The 14,088-nt window shown below is 41.5% G+C and overlaps 1 protein-coding gene across 1 annotated transcript in view; it reads left to right on the forward strand.

Moving 5' to 3' along the window:
* The first annotated feature begins 11,072 nt into the window (after window positions 1–11,072).
* Window positions 11,073–14,088, forward strand: part of LOC138974271 (GTPase IMAP family member 7-like) — a 9,409-nt gene continuing 6,393 nt past the window's right edge. Inside the window, exon 1 of the mRNA XM_070346993.1 lies at window positions 11,073–11,202. The gene's annotated coding sequence lies outside the window, so the exon portion shown is untranslated. The remainder of the gene's footprint in view (window positions 11,203–14,088) is intronic.

Below are 14,088 nucleotides of genomic sequence, written 5' to 3' on the forward strand. Positions count from 1 at the left end.
GGAACCGTCACGCCTACGTCACAAAAGTGTGGGGGGACCGAACACAGCCAATTTCACTGACTACTTTTGTTGTTTTTATTATTACGGCTGTTTGGATGGCCCTACAATCTTGAAACTTGGGCTGTCTGCTACAGACATGTTGAACTTTTTGCTGGACCAACGACAGTTCCAAGCAGGCATTTTTGGGTAGGATATTTCTTGCCGATGCTACGAATTATGCAGTTTTGCAGTAAAGTGGAAGGCATTCTACCTAATAACGGCTAAAATATCAAAAACCTTCAATCCAACAGCACCTAGGCATGTAGTGTAAACACTCACAGATCTAACAAGACCATTCTCAGAGAGCAACATTGCGTAATACTACCATAAATGGATGTTTTGGGTGACAGTACCTCGATCTTGTCCGCGAATTTTGGCGTGTGGGAACCGAGTGGGAACCGAACACAAAGGGTCAGGGCACCGAACACAAAGCGTAGGGGAACCGTCACAGTGTCACCGGTGTGTATACGGTCTTGCTGAAAAATGGCATTGCGTTCAGTTTCATTCTGTGAGTTCGACAGCTACTTGACTAAATGTTGTTTTTTCGCCTTACGCGACTTGTTTTTACTTCGAGCACAGAAAGACTGAACAAAGTTTACTAAGCTGAAAGGTTGAAAGATACATATCTGACCAAGTGCAGGCTTTCTGAACTTTTTTAATCATTATGACTTATGCTCAGCAATAACAGACAGACAGACACACACACACAGACACACAGACACACAGACACACACACACACACACACATACACACACACGTCACACACACACACACACACACACACACACACACTCACACACACACACACACAAATCTTGGATTTAGTTTTGTCGTGAATGAAAATGTTTACCAACGAAAGCAAAATAACTGAGCAGTTTATAATTATTTCTTTCAGACAGAGCTCATTCCTTTCAACCTCTCATTGTTTTCGAAATTGTGATCGAAATTCGGCTTTCCGTTCATGCTGCCGCTGATTTCGTGTGTGTATCTGCATGTATCGCATTTACTGAAAAGTTGCTGAGATGTATGATTTCTCATTTACACCCAGTGTGTAAGAAAAACATTGAATACATTGACCTTTTTCACGACAGACAGATAACTACAGCCTTTACTTGTATGTAGATTGATGTTTTCCCTTTTTATATTCCTTTTAAAATTGATAAATATTTTTAAAGCCTTCTCGGAACAGCTTTCGCAATTCATGTCCACCCACAGGCGCCGGACTATTCTGAATAACAGTGACTACTCAAAGACCAACAGCAGACAATGATGAACTCGAACTGCCTGGAATCTGTGTTGCCTGTATCATTGCAATTCGGCTGCATGCTCACATTTCTGTATTTGTCATGTAAATTCTTACAACCCCGGATACAAAAACAAAAACAGAAAATGACGTCACACCTTAAAAAAACCCATGGCTTTAATCTAAATGTAGCAGCATTAACACTAAATGTTTGTTATAATGCAGTAAAACTATTACACATCTGATTATTCTTGTTCACCTATTATTTTCGTCTCCTCTACCCCTGTGCGTGTATTGTATGTGCCTCTTGTTTTATGGACTGGGCACAGGAGCTGCGCCTTCGCCTCTCAGTGTCAAGTTTCTCAAAGGCCGAGGGAAGTGTTTAACTAACCGTATCAAGCACACGCTTATCGTGCATTCCGAACGCGTGTACTGGAGTGACTGACAGGGGCTCAAGTTCTCCAATAAGGGAGTCTGGACTTGACTGCGCCTGAACTGCACACATACAACACGACCCTCGTATCGATTCCCCCTCTATGTTAAAACATTTCGTCAAAACTTGACTAAATGTAAAAAGACATTGAAATGACAAAGGTATTGATTACTTTAAAAAGTACATTACATGTATAGCACTAATGCTGTAATGCAGACTGACGACTTGTTGGGCAACCGCAACACGGTGGCCTTGTGATAAGGCGTCCGCCCGGTGAGCTGGATGTCGTGGGTTCGAACCCCGGCCGAGTCATACTTAAAGGCCGAGGTCCAACAGGCCAGAATACCCATGGGTATAGGCGGAGCCTATTTTCAGTGACCGACAGGTCTCAAGTTACCTAGTCTGTTGGATGCAGTGGCCAAGGCATTCCGCTTGATAATTTAAACAAGCCAACAGCAGACTGCATACCTCGCCTTGGAATCAGAATCAGAATCAGAATCAGAATTTATTGTCATTAAAGCACAGAGCCTATTGACACATACAAGATACATAAGTACAGGAAAAACAGCAATATAACATAACATACATGTAATACAAAACCAATTGGAACAGGGTGAACAAAGAGGACCTGAAGATGAGCATACGTTATTGAGAACAGTCGGAAGACGCATTGCATCTGCGTAGTTGAAAACAATCGTACACATATTTTGCCAATTGCCTTTGGATGTCGCTGTCAGTAAACAAAGAACTGACTCTTATTAAATTTTCATCACTGCCGGTGGAAGTATTCGGTAATAACTGTTGCCTGAGATGAGCATACATTGTACACGAATCAGTCTAGGAAGTGAAGTTCATCCCCCACCATTCCACAGTTTCTGCATAGTCTTTCCTCCCTTGGTGTTCCCGTGTATCTGCCCTTTTCGATTTCTAAGTCATGGGCACTTATACGTAGTTTGCTCATAGCCTGTCTGTGTTCTTGTGTTAGCAAAAGAAAGGGTTGTAAAGAGTAGTCGTGTGACACTCCCTTGTAAAACTGTAGTTTGGAGGAGTTTCCTTCTTTTTTTGTCCTCCAGAACCTGACAAATTGAGTTTCTACATGTTTTGTTGGCGCGTGTTTCAGTCTTGCCGGGTGTATTGTGCTTTGGTTTTGCCACACGTGTTTGAAGCCTGAGGAAGTCAGGAACTCGCGTACAAATAAGAGCCATTTATTTTCAATCAATCAATCAATGAGGCTTATATCGCGCATATTCCGTGGGTACAGTTCTAGGCGCTCTGCAGTGATGCCGTGTGAGATGAAATTTTATACGGCCAGTAGATTGCAGCCATGTCGGCGCATATTTACCTATCACGGCCTTATTCCAAGTCACACGGGTATGGTAGACAATTATTAACTGTGCCTAAGCAATTTTGCCAGGAAAGACCCTTTTGTCAATCGTGGGATCTTTAACGTGCACACCCAATGTAGTATACACGGGGGGTGGTTCGGACACCGAAGAGAGTCTGCACACAAAGTTGACTCTGTGAAATAAATTTCCGCCGAACCTGGGATCGAACTCGCGCTGACAGCGGCCAACTGAATACAAATCCAGCGCGCTACCAACTGAGCTATATCCCCGCCCTGTATATTTTCCTCTGTATGTTCTTGTGAGAGAAGGCTTGAGTAAGTTTGCCTAAGAAGCCCATGTTGGTCAGATTCCATGATGTGTAACCAAAATGATATGATCTGTCCCAATATTTTTGTGCTGATCGGAAATCTGCCCAATTCAGCCAGTACTGGGAAATTCATTGATTTTCTGTGTACTCCTAAAAGTTGCTTGCAGAATTTCATGTGTACGTTTTCATGCGGAAGGACAGTCGTTATACATTTTTCAAGGAGATTATTCTCAAGGTTCTGCGTGTCCTTTAGGTTTATATCTTTGCAGTAAGGGAGCCAAATTTCAGAGCCAAAGGTCAGAATAGGTGCAACTAGTGCAGGGTTCGACACTAGCGGGGGCGGGGGGCGGAACGCCCCAGAGTTTTGTGTTCCGCCCCAAACATTGCCGAAGCTTGGGGCCCACTCCGCCCCAGGATAAATTCCAACAATGACAAACCGAAAATTCTAATGCCAGAGCCAATCACTAAAAATCGCCAGTCAAAGTCGTCACTGAAATTTGCGTTACGATCAATGCCGCAGTCAAGGAAAAAAAACATTGAAATCGTCAAAGGACAATGCCGCAAGGGAAATAACTCCCACTCTTTAGCGTGAGAGATAAGTATCGCCTTCAAATGCCAAACGCAAAATGTGGCGACACATCCCTGGTGTAAAAAGACATGGAAATGAAGATGAAGAACAGGGTGGAGAGAAACGAAAAAAGGAGACCGATGCAGCCAAAAGCGCAAAGCGCTGTCGTAATTTCAATGTCAAATGGTTGAAAGAATTTCCCTGGCTTCAGTACGATGAAGAAAAACAGACAATGCATTGCCGCACGTGAATACTGAGAGTGGGCCCCAGATTTTTGTTTTCCACCCCAGCAATTTTCATCTCTGGGGCCAGTGTGGCCCCAGGCCAAATAAGTTAGTGTCGACCCCTGTAGTGTATCAAAGAGTTTCGCCATTACTGGGACACTTATGTTCTTTGTTCGTACTGCTCGTTTGAGCGAGTGCAGAGCTTTGCTCCCTTGCCGGGAGAGATGGTTCTGTGCCATTTTCATGTCTCCGCGTTTATTGAATATGATGCCAAGATATTTATAGTTGTCTGTAGTATTGATTATGGCATCGCCAATTTTGAAGAAGAGGGGGAGTATGGGTTCGTGCTTGAAGAAAACTATCACCTTTGTTTTTTCGCGATTAATTTGTAATCCCCATTTATTGCAGTATTCATGGAGGCTGTTGAGTTTGTCCTGTAATCCTTTCCTTGTAGTTGAGAGAATAACAATGTCGTCAGCATACATTAGGCATGGCACCGGAACGAGTTGAGCCTCATCCACAGTTGGGGAGTCACAGTCTTTTAGGCTATCAAATATTTCATTAATAAAAATATTAAACAGTGTTGGGCTTAGGGTATTACCTTGGAGAACACCTTTTCTTGCTGTGATTTCCCGCGATAGGCCGACTTCTGTCTTTGAGCATACGGTTGTATTATTATACATTTCTTGCACAACCTGCAGTAGTTTGCCTCCTATCCCTATCTCATGCAGCTTATATAGTAATTCTGTGTGCCAGATACTGTCGAATGCCTTGGCGAAGTCAATGAAACAGCCGTACAGTCTGCCATTTGTAGTTCTGAGGGTATCATTGACTAGCTTTTTTAGGATGAACACTAACTTGGTCTTGCGTTCGAGACGATTTTCTGAAGCCGGCTTGCTCTTTAGCTAGCAGGCTGTTGTTCTCGAGGAAGTTTGTTATTCTATTGTTAATGACCTGGCAGAAAAAAGTTTGCCATTGTGTTGTTAAGAGTGACGCCTCTGTAGTTACTAGTGTTGTGTGGGTCTCCGCTTTTGAATATGGGCACATTCACTCCTTTCTGCCATTGTTCGGGATATGTTCCATATTGTATTAACTGGTTGAAGAGCTGTTGTATGATAGGCCTCAATACAGGGAGACTTGTTTTGATCATTTCATTTGTAATACCGTCTATTCCTGGAGATTTTTTCAGCTTTATATGTCGAGCAGCCTTTTCTATCTCTGTGGCTGTTATTGGAAAATCTAGTAGGTTTGTTTGATGTGTTTGTTGAGCTATCTTTTCTTTCATGATTGAATCACGGGTACCGTCTATCTCGTTGTTTTGCCCGAGCAGCTTCTCAAGGTGGGCAATCCATTTGGCTCCACTCACTTGCGTCTGGTTCCGGTTGTGTGCGGACTCTGAGTCCTTGAGTTGCTTAATTAGTTTCCATACAGAGGAAGGGTCTTTGTCCATTGCTTCATTTAACATTGTGACCAGTGAGGTTTTGTAGGCTAGTTTCGTTTTTCGTAGTTGGCTGTTGTACTTTTTTCTCTGTGCAAAATATTTTTCTCTTACACCGCGGTTGAAGGGGTCTCTGTTTAGGGCATTTAGGAGTGACCTAACTTCTTTTCTTTGTTTGCCACATTCGTTGTCAAACCATCTTTTGTTACATCTTCGTTTCTTAGTGTTGGCCTTTTTAGTTCGGCAGGTTAGTGATATATCGGCAGCCGATTGGAGAATATTTGTGAGCTCCTCAACACGAGTGTTAAAGTCATCAGTATTCTGTGAGCATGTGCTGGTGGTATTGCTTAATTTTTGCTGCAAATTAAAAATAGATGTTTGAACTGGCAGCAGCTTGAAATCGTTTTGCTGATTCTTCAGTCCATATATATGAGACAGCCGCCGTGACCGGGGGTTTGGTTTTTATGCAGTTTGTTGTTCCTGTGGAGTGTAAGGAGAATGAACCTTCATTCTTATTGTTTGTACAGACGGGAAGATATATACATAATTCTAATGGACAGTGGTCAGAATATTGAGATAAGGCATGCACTGTCATGGAATGAACATCTTTCAATAGTGTGTTAGAACATATGAAATAATCGACAACACTCGCTCCAAGCGGTGTAATACAAGTAAAATTTCCCTGTAGATCGCCAATTGTTCTCCCATTGAGAATACACAGGTAGTTATTCAGGCAGGCATCCACGAGTTTTCGCCCATTTTTTTGGACTAAGGGTAGTGTCCCATGTCTGGACTCTTCAGTTGGAAAAAGAAGAAAAGTCATACACGGAGCAGACGACTCAGCCAAAAACAAGAACAAAAGAAACGATTATTGTAATGTTGTTTGTATTGATACATTTTACGTGACCACTCAAGTATTGAATAGGCGCATGCGGAACGTTCGACGTGTACAGAATCTTTAAAAAGTGAATGCGCTGGAAGAGAAGTGTTTGTGTGCATCTTTCTCTGTCTGCAGATTCACTCATTCCGATTCATTTCTTTGGCTGAGAATTTAGTGCATCAAACCTGGAATAAATCACACATGAAACTGACATTTGTAGCATTAAGTTGTTCAGTAACATACTAGTTATAAAGAAATGTATGAATAAACACGCGTTCGCTGAGTTTTCACATAACATTCAGGGCTCGTTATTTCTGTCGATTTAAAAGGATCCAATTAGAAAAAAAAACCACCAGTAAACGCCAAGTTTCAAAGACTTTTCGGGCCACGCCCTTCTTCAGTGAAATGAATGTAAACAAACAATGACGTAATATTCTTGATTGAAAAAGAAAAACATTCGTCATGTAAAACGTCACAGCCAAACATAAGTTTCGTTCTCTCTCTCTCTCTCTCTCTCTCTCTCTCTCTCTCTCTCTCTCTCTCTCTCTCTCTCTCTCTCTCTCTCTCCAAAAGAATGGGCCAAGGCGATTATTGTGCCTATCTTTATAAAAGGAGATCAGCATAGTGCAGACAATTATAGGGGTGTGTCCCTTTTGAGTGTCATTGCAAAATGTTATACTTCAATTTTGAACACGAGACTGTATACATGGCTGTAAGATAACAATAACATTTCTGAAAATCAAGCTGGCTTTAGGAAACAGTATTCTACCACAGATCACATTGTTACTCTTTATGCAATAGCCCAGAAATGTTTGAGCAGAAAAGGACAAACATTGTATGTTGCCTTTGTTGATTTTCGCAAGGCCTTTGATTCCGTAAACCATGATAAATAGAGAATACTACATGGCTTGCTGTGTTGTACCAGATTTACACGAGTTGTTTTTTTAAATATTGAACTGCGAGCGAAAGCGAGCTGTTCACTATTTGAAAAAGCAACGAGTGTAAATCTGGTAAGACACAGCAAGCCATGTAGTTTTCTGTTTATCCTACATACTGTTATTACGTGTATTTTACTGAAAATGTCCTGCATTCGAGGTGGTACCATGATAACAAGTCCACTAATTGGTCCAACTTCCCTTCGTGGAGGCGTGATATACTGTCAGCCATAATATTAGGGAGATTTAAGAAACAGCACGTTTCGTTTTGCAGCTCGTTTCGTTTGGTGAATGAGTCACCCCGCGAAACGGAACGTGTAACGAGACGGCATAGGCCGCAGACAAGATTTAGATGTATTCACGTTTCGTTTCGGAATGAAAGGCCGGGCATGGCAGGATATGATCCGCTGACTGGGCATGGCATAATTTCAACTCCACGAGTCAATAAAGGATTGACATACTCGCATTGCACGCACAAGAGCTTCACATTTTTCAATTCATGCACCTGATCACATACGAAGCCAGAATAAAAATTCGATGCGATGACCTACTTCTGCTTCGCCATTTGCTTTCTCACCATGAAGTTGGATAAATGTACCAGGATCAGCACCCTTCAAAATATTTCAGTTCACAACAGTTGTCTACCTCCAATGAACACATTCTCAGCGCTGAAAGACTGTGAAAGGGTTGATGAATCTAGCAATGCATAAAATGGCCAACAAATAAAACTGTTAGTGTGCAAAAATACTCACAAAAGTTGACGAAATATTGTTCGTTTTTTGGGGGTGGAAAACGTGACTGCGTTTTGACGTTCCACGTTCCGTTTCAGTTGACCTTCACCTTTCCAGCGAGAGACCCCCGAAATAATGACGTTTACCACAACTTCAAAACGAAACGTCCCAACGTTTCGTTTCTTAAATCTCCGTATTAACTGATCCTGCCACATGCACCGCAGAAATATTACAATTTGTCTTAGCACATTCCCACGCCATTTTTCGTAACAGACAATTAACGTAAGTGTTCGTCGATCGTCCTTTGTTTATGACACCTTTAGCAACAGTACTATCAGTGTGGAAAACCACGCTTTTTCCTGCCCACAAGTGCGACCAGCGTTCAACTGCTTTCACGACTGCAATGATTTCCTTGAAATTTATGTGCAGGTTTTTTGCTGCGGGAATGTCCTTTTCAAAACAAGTATAAACCCAGTCACTTTGGTAAAAGGCTCCTGCTGCTGTATTGCACGCATCGACATACACATGCTGCGTAGCATGTTGATAAAAATACACGGTACCATTGAACACTGTAAGAAAAGACAACCACCATTGCAAGTCTTCATGAAAGGCTTTTGTAAGTCTAGTTTTGTGCTTTTGCTGCTGCAAAGGTTTTTGTGCGTCAAGTATGCGACGGAGAAAAAATCTGCCTCCCCGAACCACACATGACGCCCAGTTGAGAGAGCCTGCGAGGCTCTGTAGCTGCTGCTTGCTTGCGCGTTGTTTCCGCTGAAACTGCTGTAGCTTCTGTCGTAGCTGTTGTATCTTGTCGTTGCCCAACGACAGTGTGCAGGCCTGGGTGTCAATGTCCACCCCCAGGAAGGTGATGCGCTGGGTAGGCCCCACCACTTTCTTCCAACTGATGTTAAACCCTAATTCTCTGAGTAATCTAATCAAGGTAAAAAGCATTTTTTTCACACTCTTCTTTTGTTTCTGTTGCTAACAAAAAAATCATCAATATAGGCCACTACTACACTCATTCCTCGTCTAATCATACACAGCCTGTGAAATCCTATGGAAATGAGCGGGATCTACGTTACTGCCAAACGGCAGTCTGCTGTCAAAAAGATAAGTAGGTGTTTTGTCATCACCAAAAAAACATTTGAGTCCAGTTACCTGATAGTTCTCTGGGTGGATACACACAGATCTGTATGCTGCTTGAAGATCAACTTTAGCGCACCAATATCCGCTCTTTGCTAATTTACAGGCATCTCCTAATGTTTGAAATTTAACACTTTCCGGTATTGAGTAATCGTTCATTGCTTGTCCATAAGGTCTTCTGCCATCGTGAATGAATCTAATTTCTTTATCGTTTTTTGGTATAGCTGCCAAGGCACTAACTATGGTAGGCTTCTTTGAAGCAATAACGTAGTTTCCTTTGTTTATCTGATCTATGAGTTCCTGCTCTACTGCTACTTCTTGCTGTATCGCTGATCTGTGGTTGTTATGTTCTACTGGTGTTACTGCACTGCCTATTTCAATAATTCGAAAACCGTGTTCTATGCCATCCAACAAAAAGGTCTTATCGCTATCATCTACAAGCTCATTTTGCCAAATATGAAGTTTTGCGCTAATGTAAGAACTACCACAGAGAAAGTTACGATTGTCAGGGTTCTGTGCTGCATAAGGACTAGAGTGGTTGGGGCCTACCTTGGCCGTAGAGGCAATTTGCTGTGCTGGATCCTATATTAGGGGGTGGCTGCCAGGGTTCGCTGAGTGCTGGGTTGTGGGATGGTCCTTGCCGCAGCTGCTGCACGCGTGCTCGTAGATACAACGTGGACCATAGGTTCTATTAGCAAATATATTCAGTTAAAGTGCGCAGCTGGCCTATTTTTAGCACGTAAAACGTCATGTACATTAACGAATATTAGCCATTTTACAAAAAATGGTAACACTTCTTCATAACAAAAACCATGATTTTTATGTGCACAAAGTCGGTATTTACGCCACACACAAAAACAAGTAGTTGTGATTTAATTAATCGGCTAAATACCATATCCAATAGCCTACCCTGATTTACAAAAAAAAACGTGAAAAGTCAATATATTCAGGAGGCTGTATCTTAACAACGCTAACATCGATTACTCTGGTTTTAACACATTTGTTTTATCCGACTTTAAACATACATCAGGCAAAAAATTAGCGATTTTTAATGGTTGTTTAATCGGTGTCGGATGTCTTTCACCGCTCGTTAGCTGATCAAAGGGAGCAAACGTAAACTTTGACCCCTAACCTTTGAACTGCGCACAAAACGCTGACGTCACCATATAAAAAAAAGTACCGATAACCACTAACACTCACACTGTACACTTTAACGAGTCTACTAATTTGCCGTCAAATAGTTACCCGTCGAGTTTGTATATTAACTTGAATGGCAGTGACCCAAGTGCTTGTACCACCAGTCCTGCCATTGTTGCTTGATGATGATAAAATTGTTATTTTAACGTCATTCTGTAAAAACATTGGCGACATTTGTCTTAGGTTAAAAACACACACAGGCCCGCACACAAACTTTCACTTTATGTACAGTATATGTCACCACCCCCTCCCTATCCCCGCAAACGCTTTTAAAAATACCCTTTTATAGCCAAGTATCTCTTTGTTGCTTATTTCGGCCAGCCCAGGACAAACTAGTAACGATGAAAAAACAGCCCGGTGTTTTATTCTCTGAGGCCGACATGATTATTGACTAAAATGTTGTGAGATCGCTTTACGCGACGTGTTTTCTACTGCCCTTGCAACTACCAGACGTTAATGACGTAAAGTCTATTAATTTTTAAGGCGCTTGAAACTGCCTAGTGCCCGAACAATCAAGAAGAGTTTCGAAACGGTGTAGGCCCTACATATCGAGAAACTGTCATTGGATTTTTCTCGAAATGTACGCTGTTTCTCGAAATGGCACCGCCTGGTAGCGGTAAACTGAGTAGATCAAGAGAGATCGAGATAGCTCTATCATTCTGCTATATAAAGCAAATATCTTTACGCACTGTCACCAAACCTGTGCCTCCAAACTGAGAGGTAAGTTTCCCTCAGGGCAATTTTATAAAGTAAGGGGATAGACTTTTATTCAGTTCAACGATCTTGATTTTTTTTGTTTTGGGGTGTGTTTTTCACACAAAAAAAGTAAATCCAAGGCATAGAACAGAAGCAATCAGATACTCTCTTTGAAAATAATGTGTATGTTTTTCATGTCGTTTCATGTTTGATAGTTAATGCCTACATTTCTTAATGGTACATTCCTTCTCGTATTTGCAATTATGTTCACTATCATACCTCTCACCATCCTGAACTCAGGTCAAAATGAGTTCGGCTCATTCTCTCCCTGACAGGATGCCTTGAGTTTCCTTGTCTGGCAAGAAAACCGATTTTTTATTTTTATTTTTTTTTATAATTTTTTTTTAACATATTTAGAGCTTTTTGTAATGTATTATTGATATAAGCAGATTCGCGATCGTCGATAATGATATTTCATGGTGTTTAAATTACAAAGGAATTGATATGTAAGACAGTTTCAAGCGAGCTATTTTTCGCGGCTAATACTGTGCAAACAACTCTAAATATGGCAAAAGTGTCACGTGATAATCAACCGTTTGGTTTCGGCGCTCACTGGAGCAGACGATTTTTTCTGTAACCAGTTGACAGTGATGAAACCATATATTACGGTCTCCTTCCGGCAGCAGTCCCAAAATTTCGACTTGTTTTGACCTTAGAACGATGTCTTTATCATAACTGTGAAGAACAGAACGGAGATCACTGTCGAAGTCGGCCAATCTGCAATCATTTTCGTCTCGCGAACACTGATCTCAAATTTAGATCAGTGCTCGCGAAAAACATATGGGAGATAACTCTGTATTCCTAGTTCTGACGATTTGTACCTAACAAGTTTCAGGGACATTCGCTGTACTGTAATTTAGAAACACCTGCCAGGGGCGGATCAGTTCTTTTTAGGGGGGGGGGGGGGTTCCAAAAGTATATTGTGAAGATATGGGTGTGAAGGCGCAAAGCGCCGAGCCGACGGCGCGAAGCGCATAGCTTGCTAGGGTGGTCCGGGGGCATGCCCCCCCCCGGAAAATGTTGAAAAAAAGGATGCAAAATGGTGCAATCTGGTGCATTCTGAGGATGATCATTACCAGTTTCAGGCAGCAGATTTTGTCACTGATTAATACCCCCAAAATTGAAACTCAATGTAAAATAAAGAAATGCACCATAAAAATATTTTTATTTTTTGGCTGGGGTGGGGGGGGGGGGGGGGTGGGGGTCCGGAAACCCCAGAAACCCACCCCCTCGTCCGCCCCTGCCTGCAATGATTTGCTCAACACTGCTACAACACTATTCCAAAAAAATAAATGAATTTTAATCAGCGAGCGGTTTGCTCGGCCTAGCTCTCCTGTGTCAGGAGTACGGACTTCCGTTCGTCATCATACTTTATTTATAAGATACCCATTCGTCAAAGCACAATAAAACCGTTGGATTGAACCCTATATAGTCTAGCAAACGAATGCTTATTCTGTGCCATACATGCCTAAAACGCTTCGCATTACATAACCAAACACACTGTCCCTTGGAGAATATCACCGTCTGGAAAGATGACCAAACACATCATTTAGATTTGAAAAATGGAATGCTCAAACACTAATTCTCAAAAATGTCGCGTGTGTGTTGTCATCTATTCAACGCCCAAAACGAACTGTGTTCGAGGCTCAATTTCAAACCTGTATCTACAGGGGGCGAAAGGTAGGACGAACGTTATGGCTGGCGCAAAAAAGGCGTTACAATGAGAACTTTAGTCTGGAATGCCCACTCAAAACACAGCCGTTTTCAATTTGAGTAACTCGGCGCTCAAACGTTTATTTTTAATGAGTTCCTGGTGTGTGGTCACATAATTACAACCGGCCCCCATTCTGATAATCACCGGTCCATGCTGTATCGCCGGCATATCTCTCTGACAGGGTGCATAATTACTGCGCGGAATCTATCAAAACAAGAATACAGAGTTATCTCCCATGTTTTTCGCTAATGTTTCTGAGAATAGACGAACTGAGACGAAAGTGATTGCAGATTGGCCGACTTCGACAGTGATCTCCGTTCTGTTCTTCACAGTTATTATAAAGACATCGTTCTAAGGTTAACACAAGTCAAAACGTTGAGACTGCTGTGGGAAGGAGACCGTGATATTGTTGCATAATTCCCAACCGGTTACGGAAAAAAGTGACACTTTTGCCATATTTAGAGTTGTTTTCACAGTAAATACACTCGCGAAAGATAGCTCGATTGAAACTGTCTTACATATCAATTCCTTTGTAATTTAAAAATTACACAACACCATGAAAAATCATTATCGACGATCGCGAATCTGCTTATGTCCGTAACACATTACGAAAAGATCTAAATATGTAACAAGTCGCGTAAGGCGAAAATACAATATTTAGTCAAGTAGCTGTCGAACTCACAGAATGAAACTGAACGCAATGCAACGCAGCAAGACCGTATACTCGTAGCATCGTCAGTCCACCGCGCACGGCAAAGGCAGTGAAATTGACAAGAAGAGCTTGGTAGTACTTGCGCTGAGAAGGATAGCACGCTTTTCTGTACCTCTCTTCGTTTTAACTTTCTGAGCGTGTTTTTAATCCAAACATATCATATCTATATGTTTTTGGAATCAGGAACCGACAAGGAATAAGATGAAGGTGTTTTTAAATTGATTTGGACAATTTAATTTTGATAATAATTTTTATATTTTTAATTTTCAGAGCTTGTTTTTAATCCAAATATAACATATTTATATATTTTTGGAATCAGAAAATGATAAAGAATAAGATGTATGTAAATTTGGATCGTTTTATAAAAAAAATATTTTTTTACAATTTTCAGATTTTTAATGACCAAACTCACTCATTAGTTTTT

Source organism: Littorina saxatilis, linkage group LG8 (assembly GCF_037325665.1).
Source record: "Littorina saxatilis isolate snail1 linkage group LG8, US_GU_Lsax_2.0, whole genome shotgun sequence".
Taxonomy (NCBI): Eukaryota; Metazoa; Mollusca; class Gastropoda; order Littorinimorpha; family Littorinidae; genus Littorina; species Littorina saxatilis.